The 12,526-nt window shown below is 40.2% G+C and overlaps 1 protein-coding gene across 1 annotated transcript in view; it reads left to right on the top strand.

The window, feature by feature from the left end:
• Positions 1-12,526, top strand: part of LOC144502562 (neural proliferation differentiation and control protein 1-like) — a 176,303-nt gene that overhangs the window by 1,086 nt on the left and 162,691 nt on the right. The gene's annotated exons all lie outside the window — the stretch shown is intronic.

The raw sequence follows: 12,526 nt of genomic DNA, 5'->3' as shown, positions 1-12,526 counted from the left end.
GCATCTGTAAAAAGGAAAGACCAGTTCATACATTCAGTATAGACTCTATTAAGTTTTGGTATATTGAGAACAACTCATTAATGTACATTTGCAGCAATTAAAATAGATTTAATGGGAAGAGCATTGGTATCATCTTACAGATATGTTAAAAAAATTATGTTGGAGGAAAACAAAATTAGGAATAACAGATTGTGTACATATGATTTATTAGCTGATTTGGGAAGAGGGGGGATACGGACTTGTGGTTACCTTAAGTGTATCTTGTGGTTCCTTGCCATGTATTCAAATATGCAACTTGTGAGAATAGATGCTTTGCATCCTTCTTTGTGTTTTATTAAGTTATGTTCTTTATTTAAATTATTGTATTTGCATATGGATGAGGCTTATATTTAAATGAGTGCCAAGGAGGCTTGTATTATTCAATGTGTTGTGTAACTTTTAATGAAAACATTATAGTGTATTAAGTTGAGACTTCTATCAAACTGTTGAAATAAAGATTTAGTAAGATGCTATACTTGCAAAACATGACTAAGTTGAGAATGGTATTTAAATTTGTTCGATTTATCAATGCTGACTTAATTGCTTAAAAGTTCTGTTTTATATGAGCTATTCTGAGAAAAGTACTACGTTTATTGGCTGCTATTCACAAGTTCATCATTGGAACAATAGATATTTTTAAAATATCAGTTTGTTCAGCTGTTTTGATGAGGGACTCTGGTTATTGCATATCTGAGGTGTTTCAGGTTTGTGGGGCAATAATTGTTTATTACCTAGAAAATGACATGAGGTGGAAGAGTACAGCAACAAATTATAATGTAAATGATGAAGTTAAGTTTAGATTGTGTCAGGAACAGAATAATAATAGCAATTACCATGTGCATTGATGGTTAATATATTTCACAAAACACCATTGCCATCTGGGCCTTATCTTGTGGGTGTATTGTACTCAAAAACCAGATAAAAGAGCACAGTTAAAGTTACTGGTAATTCTAATTTAGTGGGGATAGTACTTTTCTGGTGATATTATTTATGAGCACCTATGAACTAATTTATTTTGCTGAGATTTGAAGGGTATTTCTAACACTTAAAGGCTGTGCCATCAGAAAGACATTGGGCAGAATTTTATGCCCTTTGCTTTTTGTGCTTTGCACTTATGGAATACTTTTTGTGGATGGATCTCATTTGATGGTAAGTTCTGAGATGTGGGGAGAGAGCTGAAATAATCATGTATTGAGTTACTGTGATTTACCCAGGGTATTTCAGCTTTACTTGCATCACCAGTGTTGGTATCACTATCAAATGTTTTAAACTCTTGGTGTACAATGATTAAATAAATAAAAATTTGGGAGGTTGGAGGAGTTCTGAAAGGAACAAAAGGCTGTTGAAATTAAGGGTAGAGCAGAGACATGTTCTGGATGCTCCAGGGTCTTGACTGCTTTGATGATTTAGTGCTCATCAAAGTGAGAGACATTGGTGCTAGGGAGCAAAGTGCTTTTCCACCTTGTCACCCAGTGTCAGCGCCATTGCAGAGCTAGCTGCCTTATATTGTGTCTTGTGACTGAAAGTCCTGGCATCATTCACAGTGAAGGAGCTCCTTTGTTGCTTCTATGGGAGCCTTTCAGGCTCATCTGAAGAGGTAGGTGGAGCATTGTTTTCTTGTTTGAAGTACTGGACGTCCCCACAACACGTTGAAGTGTCAGCCTTAATTATGTGCTCCAGTTCTGGAGAGCCAAAGCCTACTAATTATTTGATAAGTGCTATCAACTGAGCCAAGCTTGAACGCTATGACTTTTGATGTTCTCTGAAAAATCACTCAGCTAGGCAGCTGCAGCGTAATATTTATATCCTGAAGATACTAGGTCTGATTGAACAAATGAAGGCAGTGCTTTGCTGGCTAACCCAAGTGGCCATTTGTTGTCACCTGTTGCTTTGGAATGATAGTATTTCATTCTGGAAAGTGTTTGCTCCTCCTTTCTTTTCCACCTCAGTCTTATTACAAGTACCCTGCAGTTGCCTTTTCTAACATTAGTTTTCTCAGCATGAGCCAGGGATCAGGATGAAAACTTCCACGTATGAAACTTGCTTTCTGTTGCATTCTTGACTTGTTAGGACTGTAGTTCTCTTGTCAGTCATTCTTGTGTCAGTCATGTGCTGGGCTCCCAGAGCTGCAGACTTGTTCACTTGCTATCTGCTTTTCTCAAGGCTACGTTGCCCATTGTTAATGTTTTTGGATAATTGCCAGGAGGTTTTCTGACAGCTCGGTGAATATTCTCTCTCATCGTTTTTTTAACGTGCCTGGCACTAGCCCAGTAGTTCCCGAGAGAGTGTTGGGTGAGATGAGAAACCTGATTGTCCACAGCTTTGTGATATTACCTTTCCAGCTACTACGCCTACACTGGAGAGAAACTGGCCCCTGAAAATGAGGATAACTGGATGTTACATTGTAACATCTGCTTGCATGCTTTGATAAATGCAGGTTTTTTTAAAGAAACGATTGATGGTGTGTGGAATCCATTAAACTATTATAGTTAATAAGCAGAAGAATATTTTAAAATTTTACTACCTTTTTCAATGATGCTGTCATTAAAAATTTGGACCCAACTCTGGACTTCACACTTCAGATCAGCCATGAAGGTTTTGGAGAGGATACTGAAGAGATCTATTAGCATAGTTCCACTGTTACATGGGTAGCTTGCAGAAGCTGGGCTCTTGGAGGCTAAGAGTAAATTTAATAAGAGGTGTTCAAATTCATGAAGGTTTAGATAGTGAATAAAGAAAAACTGTTTCCAATGGCGCAGGGGTTGATAATCAGAGGGCACAGATTTAAGGTGAGGTACAGCGGTGTCATGAGGAAAAACTTTGAATAGTTAGGATTTGGGATGCACTGCCGTAAAGGGATACAGTAATGGCCTTTCAAATGGAACTGGTTAAAGGAGAAAATATCAGGGGAGAGGAGCTAATGGATTACTTTGAGAGAACTGGCTCTGACTCAAATGTACTGAATGGCCTCCTTCTGTACTGTGTATTCTATTATTCTATAGTTTTGTGATATAGCAGTTCTAGGTGGAGTGCCACAGAAAGAAAAAGTTTGCATTTACATTGCACCTTTCACATCCTCAGCACATCCCAGAGTTTCATGTCCAGTGGTTAACTGTTCAAGTGCTGCTGTTTTTTAACAAATGAAAGATCAGAAAATTAATCTCTGCTGGTGTTTGAGAGAGAAATGTTGGCCAAGGCGCACTTTCTTTCTGTGTATAGTGCTGTGGGATTTTTATGTTCATCTGTGCAGGTGGATGAACTGTCAGCTTACTGCCACTTTCAGGAGAAGGCACCTCTGATACTTTGGTATTATTTCAGAGTCTAGGCATTATATAGTCTGACTTGAATCTGTAGTTTTCTAAATGTTTCCGCTTGTACTGAACAGAGATAAGTGATCATACATTTATGTGTCTGAAAGCTGCAAATAAAAATGCATTTGTGGTCTAACATATTGGATCTCTGGCACTGTTGACTTCTTCAAAAGCTCTTTTGGTTCTGCTTTTACTCCTAATTCCACCAAGACTTTTGTGATGTACTTATCTTTCTCTCTGAAAAATAGTTTCTACTTTCATACACTCAAATTTGAAGGTTGCAGACTGGATCCCACCTGGTACGCAATTGACCTGGCCATCTACCACCAGAGCTGGCTTGAGCAGCTGTCTCTTCATGACCAAATTTCCTAATCCAGGATCAAAAAGATCTTAAGTCTTTGGGTACAACAACAAGACCCACAGCCCCCCAAAAAAGAGGGGGGGGGGTGTTGAGATATTTATATGCATCGGGAGTGATATTTATAACCTAACGTGTAAGTGCCTGCTGCTATTTGCAAAGCAGCAGGTACCGTGGCATGCCATCTCCTGCTGGAGAGAGAAAGACACTTTATTAGCCTATTCACATCAGGCTCCCAAAGTGTGAGACCTGGCATTAAAGGGAAGGTGTGAATTGGCCCACTAATGGAGGTAAGTGTGCCTTTTACAGCGCTCTTTATGGGCTCAGAGGAGCAGGAGTGCATCCCCAGATCCTCAGAGGCCTTTAACCTCTCCTATGTGGATTGTTGCCTTTGTCAATTGCTTCTACTCACTGTGACTGTAGTTTCGCCTCCTCCAACACCCCACCTTAGTTTGAAGGGCCTTTCTTGCCCAGCAATCAGCCTCTCAAAGAATTAAATTACACTAAAGTCATGGCATTAAATTTGGCAGGTCCTCTGTGTTCCTGACCTTATGTGGAGATGCCGGCGTTGGACTGGGGTAAACACAGTAAGAAGTTTAACAACACCAGGTTAAAGTCCAACAGGTTTATTTGGTCGCAAATGCCACTAGCTTTCGGAGCGCTGCTCCTTCATCAGGTGGAGTGGAGAAATGCTCACAAACAGGACATACAGAGACACAAACTCAATTTACAGAATAATGATTGGAATGCAGTCTTTGCAGATAATCATGTCTTAAAGGTACAAACAATGTGAATGGAGGGAGCATTAAGCACAGGTTAAAGAGATGTGTATTGTCTCCAGACAGGACAGCCTTAGCTGTAGCCCATTTGCCGTAGATGTTGTGACCTTTGTGCTGACAAACTGTCTCATTTGACTCATGCCCGCTCTCCTTTCGCCATTTGCAACGCCATTGCTAACACAATGAATGTATGGATCTTTTCATCAGCGATTCTCCATTGAGCCATTGCTGTTTCATTCTCCTGTTTTCCTCCATTGCCCGAGACATTATGCAATTTATTTTGTGCCTATATCACCTTCCAACCATTAAGCCAAACCCAACTTTGGTCTTGTATGTCCCCCTCCCTCTGCTGCATCTTCTGCTCCTGTCACCTTGCTTTTTTCTGTAAACACTTTCCATTTCCTTTCTCTTTTCCCATTTTTAAAGACTCCTCTTTTCAATCATGCCTTTGTCATCAACCGTGAGTGTCTGTGAATGATTCCAAGCAATGGTTTCACCTTCAGGTTCAGATGAAGGTTATTGACCATGTTGTCATAATTATATCTCAGTTACAGTATAACTGAGAAATCATTCTTGGATATCAGGTGTTCTGTATTCAAGCCATCTAATCAATTATCCTTCCTCCCTCCCCTGTATTAAATGTCAGGTTTGTAATTATCCTCAAGAATCTGGTGTCCTCTGCATACTGCCAGCAGCGGTTTTGATTTCTAATAATGGATTACATGTAAGTTTATGACACTGGTGTACATACTGTGTGATATCTGTTTACATATTTGCTAGGATACAGCATGCGTGCAGTTCGTTGATGTTTAAACGTCATCTGTAAATTGCTCAGTAATGCAGAAAAGCTGTTTACAGTTTATCTTGACTCGTGTCGACACAGCTCAAAGCTCTTGCATGGAACGCCATTTCAGAATATTGTCTTTCCATTGAGTGACTGCACTCGGCTTTTGCCAAAATGATAAATTCTAAAGGTGTTTCCTGATGTGTGTGCAGATCTGAGATAGAAGAGTTTCAGGCATACTTGAACTCACGTGACTACAATGAATTGGAGTTGGATGGGAAGGCAGACCCAAATAATTTCTTCACCTATGGTGTTTGATAATACAGCACACAGCTTTTTTTTTGATTGACACTTGCTTCTGCCATTGATCATGGGGTCCATTGCAAACCGGTGTGACCAGTCTCTCATTGCATCTGGACGAATTTACATGTGTGATACATGTAGATTAGTTTTCTCAGTTTAGCCTGACAATATCGTCTTTTATTTTAGAAACAGGTTTTCTAACTGCATAAATTTAAATTTCGAAGCAATCAGGTACAATAATTTGCCTTTCGTTAATTTGCACCACATTCCTCCTTCCTCGGGGTATCTGAGTTCCACTTTGCATCATTACGTCTGTGCAATCCTTGAAAGTCAATATTACAGTCATTGGCTGATTACAGCAAAGAAGGACATCATTCAGCTTGTTGTGTAAAAGCAAGAGCAAGTCAGCTAGTCCCATTACTATGTCCTTTCCCAATAGCCTGGAAATCCTTTCTTTGGGTCATTGCCTAATTCTGTTTTGAGAGTCATGAATGATTTCTCTCTCCAGCCCACACTCAGGCAGTACATTCCTGGTTTTAACCACTCAACTTGTTTAAAAGATGTTTTTCCATATATTACCTTTGGTTCTTTTGCCAATCGACTTGTCTGTCTGGACCCCTTGTGATTTTCAGCACCTCATCAGATATCCTTTAAGCTTCTTCTTTGAGGAGAACAATCCCAGACTCTCATCTATCCATGTAACTCAATTCTCTTATCTCTGGAATCATTCACATTACTCTTTCCTGCACCCTCTTTAATGCCTTCCTATTCTTCCAAAAGTGTGATTCCCAAAATTGGGCACAGTTGAAGCCAAACCAATGTTTAGAAAGGTTCATTATAATTTCATTGTTCTATACCCTTATTTGTAAAGTACTGGATGCAGTATCACTTATTAATAACTTTCTCAACCTAGCCTGCCATCTTCAAAGATTTTTGAACATCAACCCCCAGGTCCCTCTGTTCCTGCAAACCTTTCAGAATTGTATCCTTTGTTTTATCTTGCCTCCCCTTGTTCTTCCTATCAAAATGTTTTGTTCCTCTGCAATAAATTTCATCTGCCACGTACCCACCCATTCCACTGGCCTGTCCATGTCCGCTTGCAGTCTATCACCATCCCCCTCACGGTTCATAATACTTCCAAGTTATACGTCATCTGCAGATTTTGAAGTTGTGCAGACTTAGGTCATTAATGGATGGTAACAAACTGTAGAAGCCCATTAAGCAATGCCGTTCAGCCTGACCTTGTCCTTGACCAACATGTGTACATGCGTTTGGGACAGAAATGGATGAATACAGCAGTAGTCAAGGCCAAAAATTCCCTTATCTAACAAAGCAAAGCTGGGCTCACCATGGTAGCAACTCAACCACCAACTTGACTAATATCAAATATTCTGTACTGTACAGGTAAGAGGTTCAACGTGGGCTCTTCCTAGACTAGGTGATTAATCAGCTGCCAAACTTCAGAAGTTCCTTCTGAACAAATTTGTTGCACTAACTGGTTTGAAGGTAAAATCCTCTTGAAGAAACTTGAATATTATTTTAGCCTATTTATAACTGAAATATTTCCATAAAATCCAATAAATTGGGCTTGTTTATTTGAAAACTTGTGGAAAATGATTGCCAGTGACTCAGTTGTAATGGATAACTAGTTATCTCAGCATTTTCAAAAGAGGTCTGTTCGCTTTCCGGCAAGGCTAACCCTTTTGCTGGAAATGCATATCTTGGGGGGGCCATCTGATGCTTGACTGTGGTTACCCACAGTATAAAATGTAATTGCCTTTCACTTCTCAGTCTAGACCATGAGGAATAGCTATTTTCTCGGAGGGACGGTATTGTACATGGAACATGAATTTCTACCTAGAGTGCACTTTACAAATGAGCTGGGTTAATCACAAAGGATTTCACAAAGGATGTAAATGATGCTGTGGTACTGATTGAAAGTGAGCAGGGGGAAGCTCTCTGTGTCATGCCTGATATTTGTCGATCAACCTGCGTCACAAAAACAGATTATTTGCCCGTTTCTTATTACAGTTAATGGGATCTTGCTGTGTGTAAATTGGCTTCTGCATTTCTGTACAATACAACAATGATTACTTCAATAATGTTTAGTTGGCTGTGAAACGTGTGTGATAAATTGAGGTTGTGAAGCCTGCAATGCCAGTGGAAGCCTGCCTCTATTTATTTAAATGGATCCTGCAGCAGTAGTGCTAATCATTTGAAAATTGCTGTTCAGTGGTGTACTGAAATTGTGATCTAAACTGGTATGTTGTTAGTTTGTGTTGATAGAGCAGGAAGTTGTGGAAGTGCATGGCAGATCACCCAGCATTTGAAAATGAAGGCCTGGCTAATGCTCCAGATGCTATCCACCATTTGAGTAGAAAGAGGGTCCTATTAGGAGTCGTGCTGTGCCGGTTTTTCCTGGTGCAGTTGGGCATGTCATATACTTCTGCTTTTTTTATATTTCAGCCTTCTCAATGTTAGTGTTTTCTTTTCATCTCCTAAATTGATATACAATCCCATTTGACTGGACCCCTCTGGTGCTGTTTAACTATGCTGCTGTAGAGGCAGAGAGGGCCTCCCTTATATGTCAACAGTGCTTGCCTCAGGAAAATCACCCGTAGGTGATGTAATGTTTGCTTTCAGTTCTGGTAGTGCCACTTTAACTGTTGTCCGTGCAGATGATGAATTTCATTAGGCAGCCAGGCAGTATGTTTATCCCTTTTTGCGATGTGCCTAACCTGGAGGAGGAGTTCTATGAGTTAAGTTATCTCTGGCTCCATGTACTTTTGTAATTTCACTTGTATATTTTACACTAGAAATTTCAAGAAAATAACACCTGCAAATTGTTAGAATGTGAAAAGCAAAAATCGTCAAGCAAATAAAAGTAACTTGTCAAGATTGCATATATTCTGGTTTAACTTGAGACATTGCCCAGAGAGGGTGGGGATGTAATCATTGGCTAGGATCCAGAGTTCAGGGTGAGGTTGTTTTGAAGCAGAAGCCTTCTGGTCTTCCAAGTGTTTAACTGCTGGAAATTTCATCATCCGAGATTGAAAAAAGCCAAAGAGAAAACATCTTTGTAATTGATGAAAGCTTGCAGCAATAACTTGCATTTATGTTGGCACCTTTATCGTAGAAAAGTGTTCCATAACATTTCACTGAGGTGTGATCAGGCAAAAGTGAATGCTCAACCGAAGGAGGCATAATGTTCTAGAGGAAGTTATAGAGATATGGAGGGACAACCTCAAAAGGAATTTAAACCCGCGGAAGACAATTTTAACTTGGAGATATTTAGGGACCAGAAACAAATGTAGGTCAAAACATTTTGACCTCCAGCTGGAGTCCACAGTAGTAATGAATGCTGTGTTCAACTGCATAGAAATAATTTGGCCCACTCATCTTTTGTGATTTCATTTCAGGCTCAAATAATAATCCAAGAATTCTAATCTTAGAATTGCACCAGGGAATGATGTGAAACTAGAGCTACAGTATTGCAAAGCCTGTTGTATAAATTCTGGAGGCACAAGTCAAGGTGACATGATATCCCCGCATCCCAAATAAACCATGTGAAAGCCTCATTTGCCTTTTTGGCAGTAACTCGGTTATGAGTCAGATCATATAGGTGTTCCAATGATGTAATGTACAACTTGCTGACATTTTGGCTAGCTGAGGGCTTGATACACTGCGCAAGGTGAAGATGTTCTGCAATATTTTGGCATGTTTAGTATGGCAGGAAATTGTCTTATCCAAGCTTAGATTTTCGAAGTTGGCTTGAGGATCTGGCGTAGGAAGGACATTGTTTGCGGCTGCTGCGGCCACAGTGCTTCAGGTTTTGAAAAAAAGTAACTTGCGTTTGTTTGTTTGTGTGGGTCAGCCTGAAACATTTGTTAACTCCCCATTTCTGCTTTCACCCCATGCAACAAAAACCAAATCCATTGAAATTGACTTGGCCTGTTGCACTAATTCCACTCGGAGCAATTTGTGTTTGACTGAAACCTACTACCACTTGATTAAAAGTCTTCAGATTTTCACTGTGTGCTGAACTGAGTTTGGAGTATACTTGGCTGGATTGCTAGTGGACCAAAGCTGTCCTAATTCTGCACAAATCTGTATGAAATTGGGCAAAGTAAAGACGTTAGATTGCATCAACTGGACCATTCTTGACCTGGAATGCCTGAGGTAACACTGGGAATCCCAAGTCTCCATTCTTCCATGCTAACATCCCTCATTTTTTTTGTGGGTAATATTTCTCTATTATGCATGAATCTTAATTGACCTCTAGGGGATATGAAGCCCTATGCCTATTCTTATGAAACTGCTGATTTAAAAATCAAACCAAAACTTTGAAAGGTGATGAATCATATATGCTTTGCTTCAGTACTGAAAGAGGATTTCTGAGAATCATTAGCAACTCCACTTATCCAGCCTGTGCTTCTTAAGGTAGTGCCAATGATTTTGAACATCAATTTTCAGGATGATGAACAATAACCATCAGTACATGTTTAAAGGCGGAAATAAAAAAGTACTGGAAATACTGAGCAGGTCTAGCAGCAACTATAGACAGAAAGAGAGTTAATGTTTAAAAGTAGGATCATCTAGACTCAAAACCTTGGCTCTATTCTCTCCATGATGTGGAGATGCCGGCGTTGGATTGGGGTAAGCACAGTAAGAAGATCTCAACAACAGGTTAAAGACCAACAAGTTTATTTGGTAGCACAAGCCACAAGCTTTCGGAGCGCTGCTCCTTCATCAGGTGAGTGGGAGTTCTGTTCACAAACAGGGCGTATAAAGACACAAACTCAATTTACAAAATAATGGTTGGAATGCGAGTCTTTACAGGTAATCAAGTCTTAAAGGTACAGACAATGTACCATGCAGACGCTATGACAACGGATGAATGAACACCGCTCAACAATCACCAGGCAGGAGTGTTCGCTTCCTGTTGGGGAACACTTCAGCAGTCACGGACATTCAGCCTCTGATCTTCGGGTAAGCGTTCTCCAAGGCAGCCTTCACGACGCAGAATCGTTGAGCAGAAACTGATAGCCAAGTTCCACATACATGAGGATGGCCTCAACCGGGATCTTGGGTTCATGTCACACTATCTGTAACCTCACGACTTGTCTGGGCTTGGCTTGCAAAATCTCACGGACTGTCCTGGCTGGAGACAATACACATCTCTTTGAGCTGTGCTTAACCCTCCTCCACTCGCATTCTGTACCTTTAAGACTTGATTACCTGTAAAGACTCGCATTCCAACCATTATTTTGTAAATTGAGTTTGTGTCTTTAAATGCCCTGTGATGAAGGAGCAGCGCTCTGAAAGCTTGTGGCTTGTGCTACCAAATAAACCTGTTGGATTTTAACCTGGTGTTGTGAGACTTCTATTCTCTCCCTACAGATGCTGTCAGACCTGCTGAGATTTTCCAGCACTTTCAGTTTTTGTTTCATGTATAGGTTTAGTTATACTGGGGAATTAGTAAAAGGTACCTGTAGGATATTGTCTGCTTCAAGCCCTGTTGCAAGTTGTCAGAAATTGTGGTGATTGGCGTTTCTGTGGTAATAATGATGCTTCGCCAATTGCTTGTTCACAGCTCACCATCTCATCTGCTTTAGATCTGTCAAGCATTATAACAAAGCTGGGTGATGGAGCGTGTCTATGTCTGAATTAACCACATTACCTATTTTCCTTGTCAAAACTGTTAATCCCTCCTCAAACATTAAGCAGGTTTAACAAATCTCCTTCAGCGTTGAGCATATTTAGTGTTTCTTTGCTATTACTGCTTCATTCTCCCAATGTTTTCCCCTCTTTTCTTGGCTGCATTTAACCCAGGAGGCTAGAGTAGACAGTAATGCTGGTGGACTGTCAGTGTGGGAGGTCATCGTAAGTGAGCCTGTTGTCACTCAGAAGACATTGGGTGGTGATTTGAAGCTGGTGGTTTTCCCCAACAAGCAAAGCCAATTGCAGCACCCTTCCTGCTGCCTCTTCCAAGATCAATACTGAACAGGCATGGGACCATGGTGGTACTAGTTTGTATGGCTTAAGTTAAAGCTGCTTTAAGGTTTAACTTTTAAAAGAAATTACATTCATCTAGAGCTGAAATTTGGAAGAACTAAATCCTTTCCATCCTCTGTTATACAAAATGTGACAGTTCAAAAAAATTTGCAGAATGCAAGCCAGTGAAAGTGTTCACATTTCTGGGATTGTTATCGATATATCATCACATTCACATTTCAAACAAATAAATACTGTCCCTTTACATGAGATTATACAAACATATCATGAAGGTGATAGAGAAAGGGCCTTTAACATTGTTATTGGTCAGCTGGGAGAAGTAGGCAACTCCTGGTGTTTAATCTACTTGCAATTAGAGTTTGCACAAGGAAGTTTCGATGAGAGATCACAATGTGTTCAGAATGCAACTATTGGTCTGTTTATTAACCAAAGTCAGAATCCAGCAGAGCCATGTGAATTTTGGGTATCACAATATTTGAAGCAAAAGTTTAGTCTGTAGCCTGTTTGTTTTTTCAGTGTTTTAGTTCTCTCCTCTGTGGTACAAAGTCCACAATTCTGGACAACATTATTGGAAAGGTGTGAACATAAACCATCTTACCGTCTCCTCCCCCCCCCCCCAAAAAAACTCCGTGACTGCATACTACAATGATGTACAAAAGGTTTGAACTCAATTGGGTGTCATGGGCCCTACTCCATCCAAAGTTTTATAACGTTATGTAAGATTGAGTGGGAGCAGTCATCACCATGATTGGCACATGTGCATTCCACATCTCAAAAACCGGTTTTAAATAAAAGTAGCAGGGTAGTGGGAGGTTTGAATCACCATTGAATAACCCTCGTGCATTTATGTTGTTCAAAGTTGCATGTGTGGTCCAGTAGTTCTACGGAATTACAACCAGGAATACATGGAACTCACCATGTACTGTGATAGCCAACA

The sequence above is a fragment of the Mustelus asterias genome, chromosome 13 (assembly GCF_964213995.1).
Source record: "Mustelus asterias chromosome 13, sMusAst1.hap1.1, whole genome shotgun sequence".
Taxonomy (NCBI): Eukaryota; Metazoa; Chordata; class Chondrichthyes; order Carcharhiniformes; family Triakidae; genus Mustelus; species Mustelus asterias.
This window is presented reverse-complemented; position numbering and strand designations above follow the sequence as displayed.